The sequence below is a fragment of the Epinephelus fuscoguttatus genome, linkage group LG21, assembly GCF_011397635.1.
Source record: "Epinephelus fuscoguttatus linkage group LG21, E.fuscoguttatus.final_Chr_v1".
NCBI lineage: Eukaryota > Metazoa > Chordata > Actinopteri > Perciformes > Serranidae > Epinephelus > Epinephelus fuscoguttatus.
Window position 1 is genome coordinate 6895357 of NC_064772.1, and position 17261 is coordinate 6912617.

General features: G+C 40.8%; 1 protein-coding gene across 1 annotated transcript in view; it reads right to left on the bottom strand.

Annotated features, from left to right (window-relative positions):
* LOC125881497 (cullin-1) overlaps nt 1-15115 on the bottom strand; it is a 37675-nt gene extending 22560 nt beyond the window's left edge. The window contains exon 1 of the mRNA XM_049564579.1: nt 14959-15115. The gene's annotated coding sequence lies outside the window, so the exon portion shown is untranslated. The remainder of the gene's footprint in view (nt 1-14958) is intronic.
* Between the last annotated feature and the right edge of the window lie 2146 nt (nt 15116-17261).

Genomic DNA, 17261 nt, shown 5'->3' on the forward strand with positions numbered 1-17261 from the left:
TGTTTTAATGTTTTACTTAATTGCAGCTGAGTGGAAGCAATTAGGCTTTCTGGACAGTGATCAACAGAAAAATAACACTTTAGTATGTCAAAGTGAAAATCTTTAATTTGTCCTAAATTAAGCAACAGATAGAGAGTTGGAGAGCAGTACATATACTGATTCAACCGTGTAACAGTCTACCAAAGATCTTGTTAAGAAATGAAATAAATATAACAACGAAAGGCAGGTTACCAAACACTAAGAGTACCTTAAATGCTGGGCTCAGTTTGCTTTCTTTTGGGTGTGAGACAAAACAGAAGACTAGGCTTGGGTGGCATCTCTGTTTTCATACCTTCCTGGAATTTCACCGGAGTATATACTGGATGATAGTATTTGTGTAACCTGGTCCTGTAACATTCTCCCCACTCCTCGCAGTCAGCTCAGCTGCCTGACGCACCAGACTGGCCTCTGGTGCCACGTGATGTGCACTACATGCAAAACCTCCTCAATACAGCCTCTCCAGTATGAGGACTTTCGCTCTAGCACCAATAGCATTGGACCAGCTCTCACAATCCTGGCAAAAACTTCATATAAATGCTAAAATGAACATAAATATACGGATACAACATCACACAGCATAAGGGACTCGCGTTCCCTGGAGCCGTACCCGACAATCATTCAACACAACCCTCCCCTCTTCAGCTACAATTGGTGATTTATGTCCCCTTGTGACTGGTATAGGCTGCACAGCAATTGCCATCTATTGGAGCCAAGCTCTGCTGATAATGATAGTTTGTACAACGTCCAATTGGCAGCGATTAATCAGCTGAACTGATTAATCTATCAACCTTTAATTTAAACTACACATTTTATTTCATTCTATTTTTCCCTTCATGTGATACAAATAATGCTGCATAAGTACATCCTTTCATCTGTCCCACGTGGATTCATGGTAGCTAGACATCGAACCCCACAGAGATCACACAACATGCAACTTAGCAAGCTATAAAAAGATATTTTTTATTCAAAATGTGAAAATCTGCTGCTCTACTATTGAGTAGTAGCTCTTTCATTTTAAACTGAATGTCATTTGGTTTAGGACTGCTGGTCAGACAAAACAAGCTATTTGAAGTTGTCACCTTGGGTTCTGGGGCATTTTGCAATATTTTCAGACATTTTTTAGATTAAACTGTTAACTGATGAAACAAAAAAGTCTGATCTGATCAACTGAAATAAAAAAATATCATCAGTTGCAGATCCAATTTGAATCAACCAATGCTGTGTTGACAGCAATTAAATGTTATGTCTTTCACAACTGTGATAATCTTGTTAGCTCTGCATGAAAACTAAAAATTGCTGATAATGAGGTACACATTAATATTTAAGGGCTCACATTGTGTTTAAAACATGCAGGTACCAAACTGAGATATGACATTGTTATTTTTACCACACAGCATATAACTTCACAGTGAGTTCATCTTGATAATGCAGGAACATCTAAGAACAGTCATTAAAAAAGAGAAACCAGAGTTTTTGCTGTGTAAATGCAGCCAAGCAGAGAGACTAATAGGAGGGTGCATGGGTAGAAACTGCTGTGTACATGTAGGCAGCCCTGCTATATTTAGAAGCACCAGGCATGCAGCGCTGCCCGTCCCTGGCCGTTCACAGCTATTAGGGCCAGAGACTAAGGACGTGACCCAAGTGGAATAGTCTGTTAGTGGAAGAGGGGAGGAAGCTGAGTGACCTACTCTGTTTACTTCCTGTCCCTGTTGATGCCACATGATGAATGAACACTTGAGACGTGTGAGCAGCTTCAGAGATATGGCAGCTAAGAATCTGCTGCTGCTGCTTATAAAGACATGGGTAGGCAAAATACTGAAATGTGGGTCTTTAAATGAGAAAGGAAACGTGTGCATTTGTTGCTCATGACACAACTATATTTAGATATTCATTAGGGTTGGGTCGGTTCTCGGTAATACCAATTCGGTTCGGTACTCCGTCTTTCCGTCGTGGAACGTTTTTTTTTTTTCTTTTTTTTTGAGACCGACTGGCCCGCATACTTGGGCGGAACATAGGCGGAACGGACTCCGCGGAGGTCCACCCGGTAAAAGCGGACATCTGCAAGCCCTGTGCGCTCAAAGCACGACCGCACGGACTCCGCTCCGCGCACCAGTGTAACACAAGACTGCTCTGCATGTATTTTTCACGGACATTTTTACAGGAAACTACAATGCGGAAGTGCGCTCGACTCCGCTAGTATGCCAGAGTCTGTGGGCACCTGTGTCTGCCTCTTCGCCAAGTGCACAGCGAGCAGGAGAGAGAGGGGGATGGGGGTGGGGTGGGGACTGAGCTAGGGGTTGCGAGTGCGCATGCGCTGAGGCCTCTACTGTAGCCTGGGGAGTTGATAATGGCGGACAATTTAGTTTCCAAGAAATCAAAGAATGTACCACTATGGCAACACTTTGGCTTTGAGCCAGATGAAGGAGGCAACCTTTGTTTGCACTGATTAAGCTGCAAAATTTATTTGTAAGGAATAAAAGAAACGTGTTACTGTCACTCTGTTGTCCTATGGTCATTTTTTTATTTTAAATGAGTCAAATGCGCTCCCAAGTGGCGAAAATCCAGTATTACCAACTTGACGCGTTTTTTCACAAAAACCGGACCGTTTTTTTCCCCTCATACCGACCCAACCCTAACGCTAGGGCCACACCGCCCGCGGAAGCGCCGCGAATAGCCTCGAAGAGAAGGCAGTTTCCTTTCGGCGCCCATGTTAACCGACTGTGTCGTCCACACTGGCCGCGCCGCGCCGGGAAGCTCCGCGGCAGGCTCACGATTTGCAGCGATCAGTTCAGCGTCTGGTCTATTTTCTGCACGAGCCGCGAGCAAATCTGACAAGCCAGGCAGTGAAAAACAAGAGCTGGGAGCAGAATCGCTTGTCGACGGCGTGGAGAAATGCGTGTCTGATGTGAACGGAGGTGCTCCGGCGCGCGCAAGAATTTCGGTGCGCTGCGCTTCCGCGGGCAGTGTGGCCCTGGCGTAATATTCATATAACATAGCTAAATACACACACACACACAGCTAGTAATAAACTTGTTTCAAAAAAACATTATAAAAATGCTGAAAAATAACCAAAAACATTTTCCAAAGCCCAAAGAGATGTCTTAAAATTGTTTTGTCTGATCAACTGTCCAAAGCCGAAAACTTCTGAATTTACTGCCATAAGACAAAGGAAAGCAGCAATTTGAACAACTAATCAACTATCAAAATACTGTAGTTGCTGATTCATTCTTTTGCCAATCAATTAATCAACTAATCATTTCAGCCCTACTCTCTACCACTGTCATGGTATGGTGTCAAGCATTCACCAGTGGCAGTGGCTGATGTTTTTCTGTTGTGTCACATCAATTTTGCACAGGCTAAAAAGCAGGGCTCAATACTAATGGCGTCAAGTTGTACTGGGGAAAACTGTGTTTAGGACTAACAGAGATCTTTTATGGTTCGCTGTCAGGACGAAAGGACGCAGTAAACTCACTACTGATGTGTTAGGGGACGCACCCTATTGTTGTCCTGATAATGCTACACTGTGGACAACAAATGTGTGTTGCCATCAGCAGGAGGAGAGCTAGTTAATTTTAACAGCCATGGCCATGGCCAGAACTAACTGTTGATCGAGGCTGCACAAGTTACATTGAGTGTTACATCGAGTTACATTATGATGCATTCAAGCTCTCTTGGGTAAATGAGCAAAGGTAAATTATAACCTTCTCATGATGTGTTCAAATGTAATCTTGTAAAATGTAGTTTGGGGAAAGAAAAATGAAAAATGAATTAACACTTGTTTGAAGGAGAAATTTGTTAATGTTTTAACAGCAATATAAAATAGATTAGGCAATAGACAACTGTGATATATTATATACATTAAAAAGGTTTCTGAAGCAGTGTTTCTGTTCTTCATGTGAAAGAAGGATTATATTAAAGGCTTAACAAAAGCACACATGTGCAGACGATAAAAAACAAGGTGCTGGACAAGAGACCATGCAAGAAAAAAAAACAACAAAAAAACCCACAAAAACAAAACCGTTCTCACACTAGACTATGCACCATTAAATATTCAATTAAATAACCACTGAGCTGACGTTTCAAGCTTCACGTTCTGCATCAGCCCAACCAGTTCAAGTCACAGCTCTTCACCAGCTTGATGAAGAACGGAAAGCTTGAAACGTCAACTATAGGGTAATTTATGACAGAATACATAACTTAACAACAGCTCTCTCTTTTTAAATCTTTTTTTTTTTTTTTTTTTTAACAATAATGTAGATGCCTTTGTTTCCCTTGGTCAAATGTGAAAAAATTAACAAAAGCAAAACAAACAACAAAAATATTGCTATCAGCAAAACTGTTATTTTACACATCAGGATCTGCCCAGAATTTCACAATCGGTGCATCTCTACTTGTCACTATTCCTTAAATTAGACTTGAGGACCAACAGCATCCAAACTATTATGGTTTCAATTTGAAAACTCCAATATCACAACAGAAAAAGTATGTGACAAAACCTAATCAACACGAAATTTCTTTTAAATAAACTCAATGTTTAATTCTTGGGAAGCACTATTAGGATTTCTTAATTCAGTAAATATTTTGGAAAGAAAATAATTTTTATCATCAGTAGATCTGTTAATTGGTTGAAAAATGGTAACTGCAAGTTCCCAGAACCCAAAGGTGACCTCTTCAAATTGTTCTGTTTGTGTGACCAAACAGTCCAAAACTCAAAAAATATTTAACTTCCCAAGACATAAAACAAAGAAAAACAACAAATCATCACATTTGAAAACAAGGAGACAGTGAATGTTTGACATTTCTGGGCACTGAATGACTTGAATGATTAACTGATTACTAAAAAAGAAGCAGTAGACATATTTTTTGGGCAACCTCCTGTTTTCCAATGCCAGAAATGATCTACATGCATTTTATTGCAAAGCTAATTCCCAGAGATACTCATACAAAATATGAGAATCAGTTGTAGAACACCACTGCACGGTACAATTTTTCAATTCAGATACTGCAGTACATTTTCTGCTTTTAGTTCACCAAGCCACACTGTGGATATGATGATAAAGAGAAGCACTGAGGCAGAGGGAATGCCGTGACACAGCAGTAAGCTCCAGGCACATCAAGACTTGGATCGGGCCTTCATCAGTCACTAAAATCTGTCGTCCTCTCCACGCCCAACCTCCGTCTCCAGCATCCCTTCCCCCCACTCCCACAGACTGACCACATCACTGCAGCTGCAGTCTGCCACTACTGCTCTCCACCAACTACAACCATAAAAAAAGCTACACCTCTGCTTCACCTGCTGCAACAGTCATAATCAAAAATGTCTTGAAGTTAAATAGAAATCTGCCACTTTTGGACCAATGCTAGATTCCCAAATGTGATTACAACCAGAGGTTCTTTATAATTTCAATGCAGACAATGAGAGAGAGCAACTCTAAAACTCAGATCCTGTGCAAGTCTTTTTATATTCATCTAGCAGGATTAAGCAAAACAAGACATTTCATCCAGCTACCAGCTACTGCCAGCACAAGCACAGGAAGTGATTCTGGGCCTACGCGTTACGCAGGCTGGTCAATCCGCAAACTCTCAAGCCAGTTTAAACATCTCACCAGTAGCCAGTTCATTTTCTTTAGACACAATCAGACCTCCACAGTCTGATTGTGTACTAGCAAGATGGGCAAACTTAACTGCCACACTAGCCCTTTTTACACAGATTGCCTTCTAGAGCCGCTACGATGTCCTTTCTTTACACCACTTTTGCATTACCACGGCATCATGTCGCTCCATTGTGTGATTTCAGACAGCATGCCGAAATCACGGAGGCAATAATAATGGCATTAACATGGCAATAACATCATTTACCTTCCCTGTTTTGAGACAGTTGATCTCACCCTCTACTCAAAGGGTAAGGAGCCCCCAGACCTCATTGTTTACCAAATGTGCAGACATTTTCAGCTGTTATTCTTCTTCTTCTTTGAGTTAGCTGCTAAGTGCTATCAGCTGCTTTTTAAATCTCCCGGCAGTGGGTCGCACACATAATGTCAAAATGTCACACCCGTCCCGCCAATAGTCCCATCCTGGAAGCTGTCCCTTTTATACTGTCACCTTTTTGGCACTGTTACTACCTCTGCTGCTGGTGAGACAACTATGTCCCCCAATACTGCAATCCCGCCTTATATAAAGAGCAACAAGGCAGCATAACAGCATAAAAATTCCCACCTTGAAGAGGCAGTGTAAAAGGATTAGATGGTGGTACTGTTGGCTTCTGTTATTGGATTGTAATAGTAGTTGAGGCTTATTTCATGGATTGCCAACTCACTAATAGAATGGAAATACATTTTACTAGCTTACATAATTTAGCTTTTCTATATTCAACATAATATAGGATAACGTGTTAAGACAGCATCTGAACACAATCTTGTCATTGGCTGCCTCAAGTTCATATTCAGGTATATTAACTACATTTTACATCTTAACCATTTAAAATATTCAGGACTCAAGCAGCCAGTGGGCAGAGCTGCGTGAAGCTGAACAACTCTCATAAACAACATCTCAAGTAACAGTGATCTGTTGTGCTTGTTTTCCTACTGACAAGTTAAATCCTGCATGTTTTTGTTTTCACATCAGAAATGTAAATTATGGATAGATACCTCTCATTTTGGCTGACTTTCAAACATCTGGAAAAACTTTTACCAACACTTCCAGAACCATCCAACTACCTTTTTCCCACAATCTTAGGTAAGATCGTACTACCCTAAACTCAACAGCACTGGCTCATGTAGAATTAGGATGCTGGTTGGTGACGGATGCAGAGCTGGACCTGTCGTCAGCAAGCCCACACAGCTCAGCCGAGACTCTAGACCTGTTTCAGCCTCCACTCCTCTTCATCAGATACTCGCTTAACTCAGAAAAGGCAGCCCTACCTACCTGAGGTGCTCCAGCAGTTGCCATGGCAACTGGGGCAGACAATACCTCAGAGTAGCCATTCGACTAAAGAAAGGCAGACCGTTCATTCTCTGTGTCTCTTGTGCCTCTATTCACTGGTGGTGAAGAAAGGCGGCCTTCACAGCAGCACTGGGATCAGATTTCCAATTCCCACACCAGAAGGTCTTAAATGTGTGTCTCACTACAGTATCTGACCTATAATCAGCTATGTGACCTGAAGTAACAAGATGTTGAGGGCAGCTCGGTAAGTGGCAACAGTTTCTAGAAAGTTTGTTGTGAAACAGGAATCCTGTTTCGGTGTTGCGGCACCGTGGTCTGCACGGTTCTCCTTCACACACATTCTTTTCAGGGAACAACTAGCCTATATGTGTCTGTCAACAAGTTCTGCTGACAGACTAGTGGACCTGTTTATGTTTATGCAGGTGTCAGTTACCCAGGAGAAGCAAAACAACATCTATTTTCTCCTTTAGACTTCAAATAATCTTGAAATTTTGAGTACGTTTAAGATAAGAAACTCTTAGGACAATTAATCAAGTCACTGAGACAGAACAGCTATTTTGATAACTGTTAACTGCTTTACTGCTGCGCTTACATGGAATCAGGTAGACAGTAAACAGCAGACAGACAACACCTTCTGGATGGCATGGGAAAAACAAACAGTCTGACAAAATAGCAGGACGGTGAAACAAAACATGCAAAAGGACATATGCTGATGCCATATTGTTTAATAAGAATGGGGAAAAAAATGAAATAAAATAATTTCCATGTTAATGTGGTCTATTTTTAATGCCAGTAATGTCCAGTAACTGCCCAGAGAGCCCGTGTTTTCTCTTTGTGTGAAGAAGCTATGTAACATCGATTGTAAATTCCGTTGCAAATGACAACAAAAATTTAAACTATTTAAACTTTGAACAGTAAGTTTAAGTTAAGTTTATTTTTATTTACTTTATTAATCCCCCTGAGGGGAAATTCAATGTTTCAGTAATGTTGTTTCTGTTACCTTTGTTGTTTTATTTTTGCAAGCCTAACCTAATTCTACCATCCAGCTCTCATCAATTAAAATGATATCCAGTTTGCTGTCTGCCTTCTCTCTGACTCCTTGGGAATAATTGATTTTTCAACCAAAAATACCAAAGATTCGCAGGTTCCCGCCTGGCTCGCAGTGGCAGCCGACTCGGCGAGAGCCATTGCCGGATCCCTCCCAATGTTAGCACTAGCTGGGATCTGGAGATGTCTCTAGTCGAGTCGGCTGCCACCGGCTACTAGGGCTGTCCCGAATGCCATTTTTTAACATTTGGACCTTCGCCAGAATTTTTAACAAATATTCGAATATTCATTCTTGGCGGGCGGGCGGGGGCTGTGGCCGTGCTGCCTGCTCTCTCTGGTTTTATGCCAGGCTCAGCTCCTGTCAAAGATTCCTTGCGAAGCACTCCTCCAGGGTTTTTTCGGACTTAATTGTATTGCAGAGTTTTGCACAGCAGCGACCGAAACTTTGCTCTCAAACCACAAAAAAATGTGATGGCACAACAGTCTTCTTCAGTACATTATTCTATGCTTTCTTTTGATTTTCACATTGGCTAGTCATCCTGTTTAACTTGTCTTCTGATTAAATCGGAACCACTGAAACAAGCTGTAGGAAGCCTCTGCAAGTAACTGGTTGCTGGCAGACACTCTGTGCTGCAATAAAATGGTTAATCAGCAGTGCCGTGCACTGTAGAGCCGATGCGCTGCTGGTTCTGCCGGCCTGAATAGAATATAATGTCTATAGCCTTACTGTTGTGTGTACAGCCTTACAGACTGAGCTGAGTAGTGACACGTGGGTCGACCCGTTACCCGCGGGACCCGCAAATGGACCTGCGGGTTGGGCAGCAGTGATCGTCTGTTAAATCGGTCTGTAAATGATATTTTGACATTATTGGCTATTACTGTTATGGCATCCGACGGTACTGATGCGTTGAGCAGGTGACAGTCCGCAGCCGTTTTCAAAACACACTTGTGTCACGCACTCCAAAAGAAACTTGTTGAAACTTTAAACAATAATTTATTGTACAAAACGGGGGAAACAAACGTTGACAAAAACGGTTCCATAATTCATATTAAATTCAAAAGATAATGAAAAAACAGCTACAAGTTAGAGGGAATAGTTCATAAAGTGGTAAAACTTGCGCACAAGCTCCGTTGCTAGGTGATACTATATTTTCACATTTTTAACAATGCAATTTAAAAGTTTTGATATTTATTGATAACCTACATTTACCAACAACAAAAAGATTACATTTAACACCAAAAAAAAATACGTAAAAAAAAAAAAATAATAATAATAATAAAAATAAGTAAATAAAAAAAACGAATATCGAATACCAAATTTTCATAACGAATACCTACCCATAGAAACGAATATTCGAATATCCGAATATTTGGGTACAGCCCTACCGGCTACTGCAGTAACTTACAGCTATGGGGCGCTTCTACCAGCTCTTCTAGTCACTGAGCCTCGCCTCCATCTCAGCAAATATATTACAAAAATGTAGCCCGCGAGGCTGCCTGTGAGGCTACATTTTACAATGCTAATTGAAAATGTTAGCTGGGCTGCCAGGCTACCTTACTCACCTAACACAACCGTAACGCCTGACCCATTGCTGGGACTGAGCCGCTAATAACTCAAGCTCCGGACATTAACCCATCCCGGTGTTTCCTCAGCAGCCTCCACTTCACCCAGCTTCACTCAGCTGCCCGACAAACAAGCTGCTTCTTCCCACATTAACCTGAATAACAAACCAGGACTCGGTGCTCTGGTTGGATCCAAACAGAGAGCCAGGGCTAGCTGGGAAGCTAGCGGAGGCTAACCGGCTGTGCTTCCCTCCGGTCATGCTGCGGCTAACGCCTCACCAGCCGCTCCCAGCTAGCTCCGGATTGTTATTGAGGTTAAAGTGGGAGAGGCAGCGGATCTGTGGGACAGCTGAGTGAAGTGGAACCTGAGGAGGAAGCACTGGTTAGCCCCAGCTTTCCGCCATTTGGCTTCGAAAATATGCGCTGCCAGTGCTCACTGGCTGTAGCTTTTTATAGGGAGGGAGCGCCAAGCGCCAATTCACATGAACGTACATGAACGCGTAGCACCAGACCGGCTTGTAAACAATAAACAATGGGCTGGAGATCAACACAGAGAGAGGGTGTGTGAGGTCATGCTATACTCCAGATGAAATTACACCTCTAGTTCTTCACATAGCAATTTTTAATTCCTTCAATCTAGAAATGATGAATTTCGCTTATTGCTCCTTTAAATGACTTCAGCGACTGCAGAGCAGAGAGGTACACAAATTTTAAATATGGAAAAAAGAAGACACTGGTATTGGATCGGTCTTTGGTATTGGCAGATATGAAGTATCAGAATCAGTACTGGGAGTGAAAAAGTTGAATTGGCGCATCTCTTAGTACAGTTATTTCCTTAATTTCTCAATTATAGGATCAATAAAGGTGTATCTTATCTTATCTTACCACCCTGTCTTTAACTAGATATTAAAAATATAAAACATGTATGAGACTAATATCCACTGCAGACATCACAGTCATCATTATCAAGATGTTTTGTAAACCACATTATGAGAAAGGATAAGAACCTCTAAATATGACTGATTACAAAGCCTGGAGCAGTACATATTACTGGCACCACCATAAACAAATAACAACCAGTATCATTAAAAATAACTCTCCATGGAGGGATGGAAGAGACTAACTGGGGAGGGAGGGGAAACCATCCTGTTGTTTAAAGCCTGCCGTTAGCTTCCAGCAGCTACAAACAAATTAAAAAACTTACTCTAACAAACGACTTTGTTGCCAGTGTGCAATGCAAATGTATTTCTTTACGTTTACATTAAATTCTTACCTGCTATCTGCTGCAGACAGCAACAAGATGACAAAATCCCAGCAGATTTTCATATTAGGACTTCTATGTGATGACTTCTCATCTGTCAGACAAACCAAACAGCCACGCTTCACCTGCATTCGGCTGGTAGTTTCTACTCTCCTACACTGAATTAGTCTTTACTGCCCTGTAGTGCAGTAGGTATTGCCACAACTCAGGAACCGGAGTGTGTCTGCATGGGAAGGATGCAGGGAGTGGTGGTGAAGGGAGAGACAGCGAGGGAGAGCGGTGCTCATGGGGAAAAAAAGCCCAGCCTGTTAAATCTGATTACCCTGGTCACCGTGTGTCATGGCCAGACTCAACAACCTAATACCCTACATTTAAAACACAAACAATAACACGGCAAATAAACATAAACACAGGCCTTGATTCTGGGATTTGATCTCTTTTCCTTAAACTGAGTTTTGGTGACCAAAAAAAGACCATCAAACTGTGAGAGTGAGTCACAAGAAGCAATAAAGCTTCAGATGAATCGCAGTGATGAGCACATCTTGAACACTGACATGCTCGTAAGGTGTGCGTGTGTTTGTGTGTGGGCGCAAACTGATCAGGTGCCGGGTTAGGCAGCGTGAGAGGACATTTCATTAGTGTAAGCAGCTTTTGATTTCTGTTGCTCTGCTCAGCAATCACAAGAGCAGCCACGCAGAGACTCCCAGCCCTTTTGGATTGACTTTACAATCACTGCCCTCAGCGCCATCATTTCACAGCATCTTGTACATATCAAGCAGACAAACCTAAATGGGTCAGGCCAGGTAAAGGAGGAGGTAGGACAGCTTGATCATGGCTGACGTCACCTTAAAACTTCAGGAGCAAAATGATTTCACTGCATGTTTTGAACACAATATCAACATGCACACTGTTTCAGCATGTTTACATTCTGCTGATTTGCCTATAGTGCTGCCCTAGAAGGACCACTGGCCATTTTGCACTACCAAACACTAATGCAGACTGATACATGCCAGCATGATGTTGAGCGGAGAAGGAATCCGTCTACTAGACTCGGCATGTGTTGAGTAAGCTGTTACAAAAGTTCAAATCATGTGCAACATGTGCTCCACGTAGTCAAAACATTAGTAAAGAAATTGAATAGGTATTTCCTACTACAATAAATATAAAATTCAACATCCCACTCAAAGCTGCAAGACAAAATCTTAAAAGTAACACACCAGTGTCTCCACAACAATAAACTGCCACAAAAAGACCACTAGCAGTGCAGTCTATATCATTATGTTATTTAATGCTATAAATGTCGACTTAACACACATGCTTCTCCTCAGACTGACAAATTCCAAATGATATGATAGAGCAGATCTAAGCGAGGATATGAATGTTGTCTTTCAGCCTCTGAATAACCATCTATGCAAGAATGGACACGTCTGCAGGTGTTTTATCGTGGTATGTATGGAAAAGTTATCATCCGACAGCAGACGTTCTTCACTTCACAACATACACCAACCCCACATACATGTGTACCATCACACACAGACATTCTCACTCAAGCAGGTTGATTCTGAGGTGATAAGACATGTATATATATATGTATGTGCAGAACAAAAAGTGCCTAAAAACTATGATGGCTGTTAAAGGGGAACACCACCTAAATTAAGAGTTCCAATATGTTATTTCCATGGCCTTGAAAAGTTCAATTAATATTTGTGAATATAAGCTACTCTCTTTCAAAGCCAAAAACCAGAAAAGTAAGTCTTAAACTTCTGATGTCATAGGGGTATAAAGTCTGGAGCTGCCCCATAAACAATGAATAGGTGCCTGGTTTGTGGACCCGAAGAATGTTTGTTTTCTCTTCCATACTCACATGAGCTTTATTTTACAGTAGTGTTTTCACTGCTGAAACAGAAAATGTACCCATTTAGACCAAATCACAATGTTTATTTACAGTAACTTCTAGGCAGAAAATCCTCACGTCACATACATAAAATCAAATAGCACTGAGTAAACGCCGCCTCAATTAGATTTAGCGACCTGTTAAAGAAAGACAATATCATTTTAAATGTATGCTATATTAATTAAGTAAGTAATTTAACTTAGCAGCCTGTTTACTGTGGCATCGATTGGTTAGTAAGTAAGATAAAAAAAAAAGGAGCAAAATATTCAAATATAGGGCATTCTTCAACTGATATTTATTTTTTAAGGTGGCTAAAATACGCTTTGCCACAGCCCCATCAATAAGAGTACATTGCTTAGCTTCCATGCAAATAGATTTGGTTTACCAAAGATGATAGCAAAGCAACAAAGTACATAAAATAAGCACAGCACAAACATCAGATATATCAGGCAACTATGTTTAACTATATAGCTTAAACATTACAGCAACCGCTGAAAATGACAACAGAAATCAACAAGTTCGCCGATTTTATAAATCTCTGCAGCTGAAATTAACTGCCAGTTGTCTAGCTGGAAGTAGTTGTTTTTACTGCAACACCACAGTGATTCCATCTATACTGAGAAGCACTGGGTGCTCTGTGTCATCTAGAAGAGTGGTTCCTTACTGGTCCAGCCATAGGGTCCAGATTTCTCCTTAGCCATTAGTACAAGGTCCACACAGTTGGATATATTCAGTGTCATATTTGCGTTTGGCCATGACATCAAGCTAGTTTGCTGGCTCTGTCAAATAGCTGTCTGTTATTTACTCGCTCTACAGGAGGAAACAGTGGTTCAAAATAAAAGCTCTGTGCTTGAAATTCACTGTACTTAAAAATAAAATGTGTTTTTTTACAAACTTGACACGTCTGCGAGTTACCTGTGGTCCATTCAGAACGGACCCACAACCCACTTCTGGAACATTACCCACCGGTTAGGAACTCCTGATCTAAAACATCTTTCACCAGTCACTGTTTATGAAGAAGCTCCAGTCTTTATATCCTATGACATCACAAATTTGGAGTTTGGCCCTCTAGTTTTTGGATTTGGGAAAGAGTTGTTCATGTTTAATGATATTTTTGGACTGTCTTCAACCATAGAAATAAAATGTATGACTTTTGAAAATAGGTGTAGTTCTTCTTTAAGTGTTGTATCTTTGTCTTAGCAAACGGAGGAAACACTATTGAAAACAATGTTGTACATGTAACTACATTTCATAAAATATGATTTGATGTGAGGATTCGGCACGTACACCGTGTCAACTTTCCATGACTACCCCATCACCATAAGGCACCGTCAAACTTCCATGACCAAAAAGCAATAGATATGAATTCAGAATTAACAACTAGGTATGCCAACTGTTTGTTTTTTCTTTATAAATTCAGAACAGAGAAAGACACAGCAACCAACAATATTCCCCACCAGCAGAGAGGTCCCGATCATTCAGAGTTTTATATATAAAAAAAAAAAACGTGTCCCCTTTCTTCCTTCCAATTTCCCTAACATCTCCGGGCCTGAAAAGTGGCGACCACCAGGTATTTTCCAGGTATTCCAGGAGTGTGGGAGCCTTGTGTCCGGTTGAAAAAAATCACTACCCTTCGCTCCAAAGAGGCAGATGGCCGATCTGTTCGGTTTAATAAGAAACTGTAGCCCCGTCAGCTAGATTAGGACACTATAATCATCTCACTAAATACGACGAAGCTGTACACTGACCGCGTTTTAAAATATCTGTTGATATTTTTCAACGCTGAGCTACGAATGGAGTCAAACACTGCTACGCAACACTGCTAGCTATCATTAGCTTCCCTGGCTCAATTAGCCAGTTAGCTTGAAAGTAGCGCTAGCTCGGCTACCTGGCGCTGGGTGGATTAGCTTTAAATCAAAAATACAGTCTCTCTTTATACCCGCAGTTTTTATTCGTTTAGATACATATGTAGTGTTGTGATTATGTTTCAGATAAATGTTGCCTTGGCCGAGCTAACCGCAGTGGCAAGGGAAGATCAACTGTCTGTGTTGTTGGTGTAAAATGGCAGCCTAGCTTCTCGGGCTGCTCAATAATGAGTCAGGAAAACAGTTCGCTAACCATTTAGCATTAGCCAGCTAGCTCTTGACTAGACTGATTGTCATAAAAAATAGCGCCACCGCGTTACGTTCACAACTCTCAAGTGTTTTCTTACCATTTTAAGGCTGTGACTGTCACTGCACAATCGTTGTATGTGTGAGTTTTCGGCCCCAGAAGCTGTCTCCGCCGCCGTTTTTCGCTCCTCTGTGTGTTTGCTGTCCGTAGCTAACTGCGACCGCTCTGCTTCGTTCGCACAAAGATCAGCTCAGCAGCCACCGAATCATGCTGCCTTCAGGCGCCCTCGGAAATATGGATGTTACAACAAAGGGACGGACACACACACACACACACACACGCACGCACGCACGCGCGCACACACACATTACCTGAACACATTTGTCCATTCAGAAGTAACATTTTCCAAACAGTTCACACACAGACCTAAACTGAAAGGCACTCACAAAACATTAAAAACATGCAACAAAAGCAAATATTTTGATCACATAACACAGCTTGTAGTCAAATTAATATATTCTTTCATTCAATCATTACACATCAGACAACAAAATATAAAAAAAATAGCATAAACTATTTCAACCTAAATTTGTGTTAAAATATGTGAAACTAATGGAAACCTGTGAACCCATTTGCAAGAGAAGACTTCTGCTGATATTCATGATATTAAAAGTACTTAAGTATTCAAAGTAAACGTACAAGTAAATGCTGATAATAACAAAGCATGCAGTCAGAATTTTGAGAACTCTAAAGTTTATTTCTTCTTGACATGAACACGGAGCGACATTACAATGGACGGAAAAACAAAGTCTTCTTCACAACTTAAAGGACTTTTTCCTTCCCTCCTTTTCCTTCATTGGTCTGTCTCTTTCTTCTTTTCCCTGCTTCCTTCCATATTTTGTAGTAACTATTTTGCAAGAACTTTTACGCATTGTCTGACTAATATTTTTGAACCTCCTGCACAGCTTATTAGCTGATACATTTATAAACAGCTTTGTTGCACATATTTGCTAAACTATAGCACTTTTTAGTCCAAGTATTATAGTCATTTTATTGTAATATTTCTCTTCTACATTGATGTTGTTGGGTGTCTTCAGTGTTGCAGTACTTGCTTTATTTTTATTGCTTTTAATATGTTTATGGTATTTTTTTTAATGTATGCACCATAACCAAAGCAAATTCCAAATGAAAACCTACTTGGAAATAAATCCTTCCCAGATTCTGATGCTTTCAGTGAATAGTAAATGTATAGGCCTACATTTAATGTAGGACATGTAGTGGAGTAGAAGTGACAGTTGCTTATATAAAAGCTCAAGTAAAGTACAGATACTCCCTAAAAATACTTAAGTACTGTTACAAAGTAGGCTATTATCATGTTGTTACATTATACCACTTCTGCTCAGCAGTCAATCTGTGAACATCGAAGAAAGGAGATCAAAAGGGATCTGGGCTGTCGCTCATTTTATGGATGATAATTTATTACAGCATGAGGAGTTTTGTCAGAAATTCCAACTCCAGTGTTCTGTTAAGAACTGCAATAGACTGATAAAAGCCATATCTCTGAGATCATTGGTTGATAGAAGACATTCTGTAGGCTACTATAATGTCTCTCCTGGGCTGAGACAGCTTTGCATCAAAGGAACTGACTTTTGGGACAATAAATGCGCCAACACAGTCATTAGAAACTTTTCATTAAAGTCATGTTTCCCTAACACGATAAGAAGAAAATATTTTCTCAAAGAATCTGACGTTGAAGAGGTTTAGAAAGAAAAGGAAAATATAGGCCCTATATTCAATTTCCACGTCCTCCTGAGATAAAAGAGGCGAAAGATTTATACAGCAACAAAAATGCGGCACTTAAAGTAAATAATTAGAATTATTGTTGGCTGACTGACTACTAAAACAGATACACTTTGCTACAGGAGCTACAGTTAGTTGAAAGCACAATACTGCCTGAAAGACATACATCCATAACATAATATGCTCACCTCTTCGGTACTCGGCATTAAAAAAGTCGGAGCTTGCGAGGACTCCCTGAATGCAGCATCAGCGTCACTGAATGGCGTCTCTATTGGACTACAATTATGGCTACACAAAACAATTACAGCTGCTTCAACTACAGATATTGCAATATCTCCCTCACGCATGCGTAGTTGGCTGTCTCAGTCACCTAATATGACATTTTAATTATGCATGCCTGAGACAGACGCACGATGCTGACATTTAGCCGGCCGTCCTTTAATCTGTGACTGTAACATTAGAATCATCCCAGTGAAAACAAAGATGTTTGTCCAGTGGTTCGTGATGTTTGGCTGTGACCTTATCTCTCCGCATTTTAAATTATGTGCGATTATAACATAATAACATAACTTCTTTATGATAGGTTATTCCTACAGGGAGCCA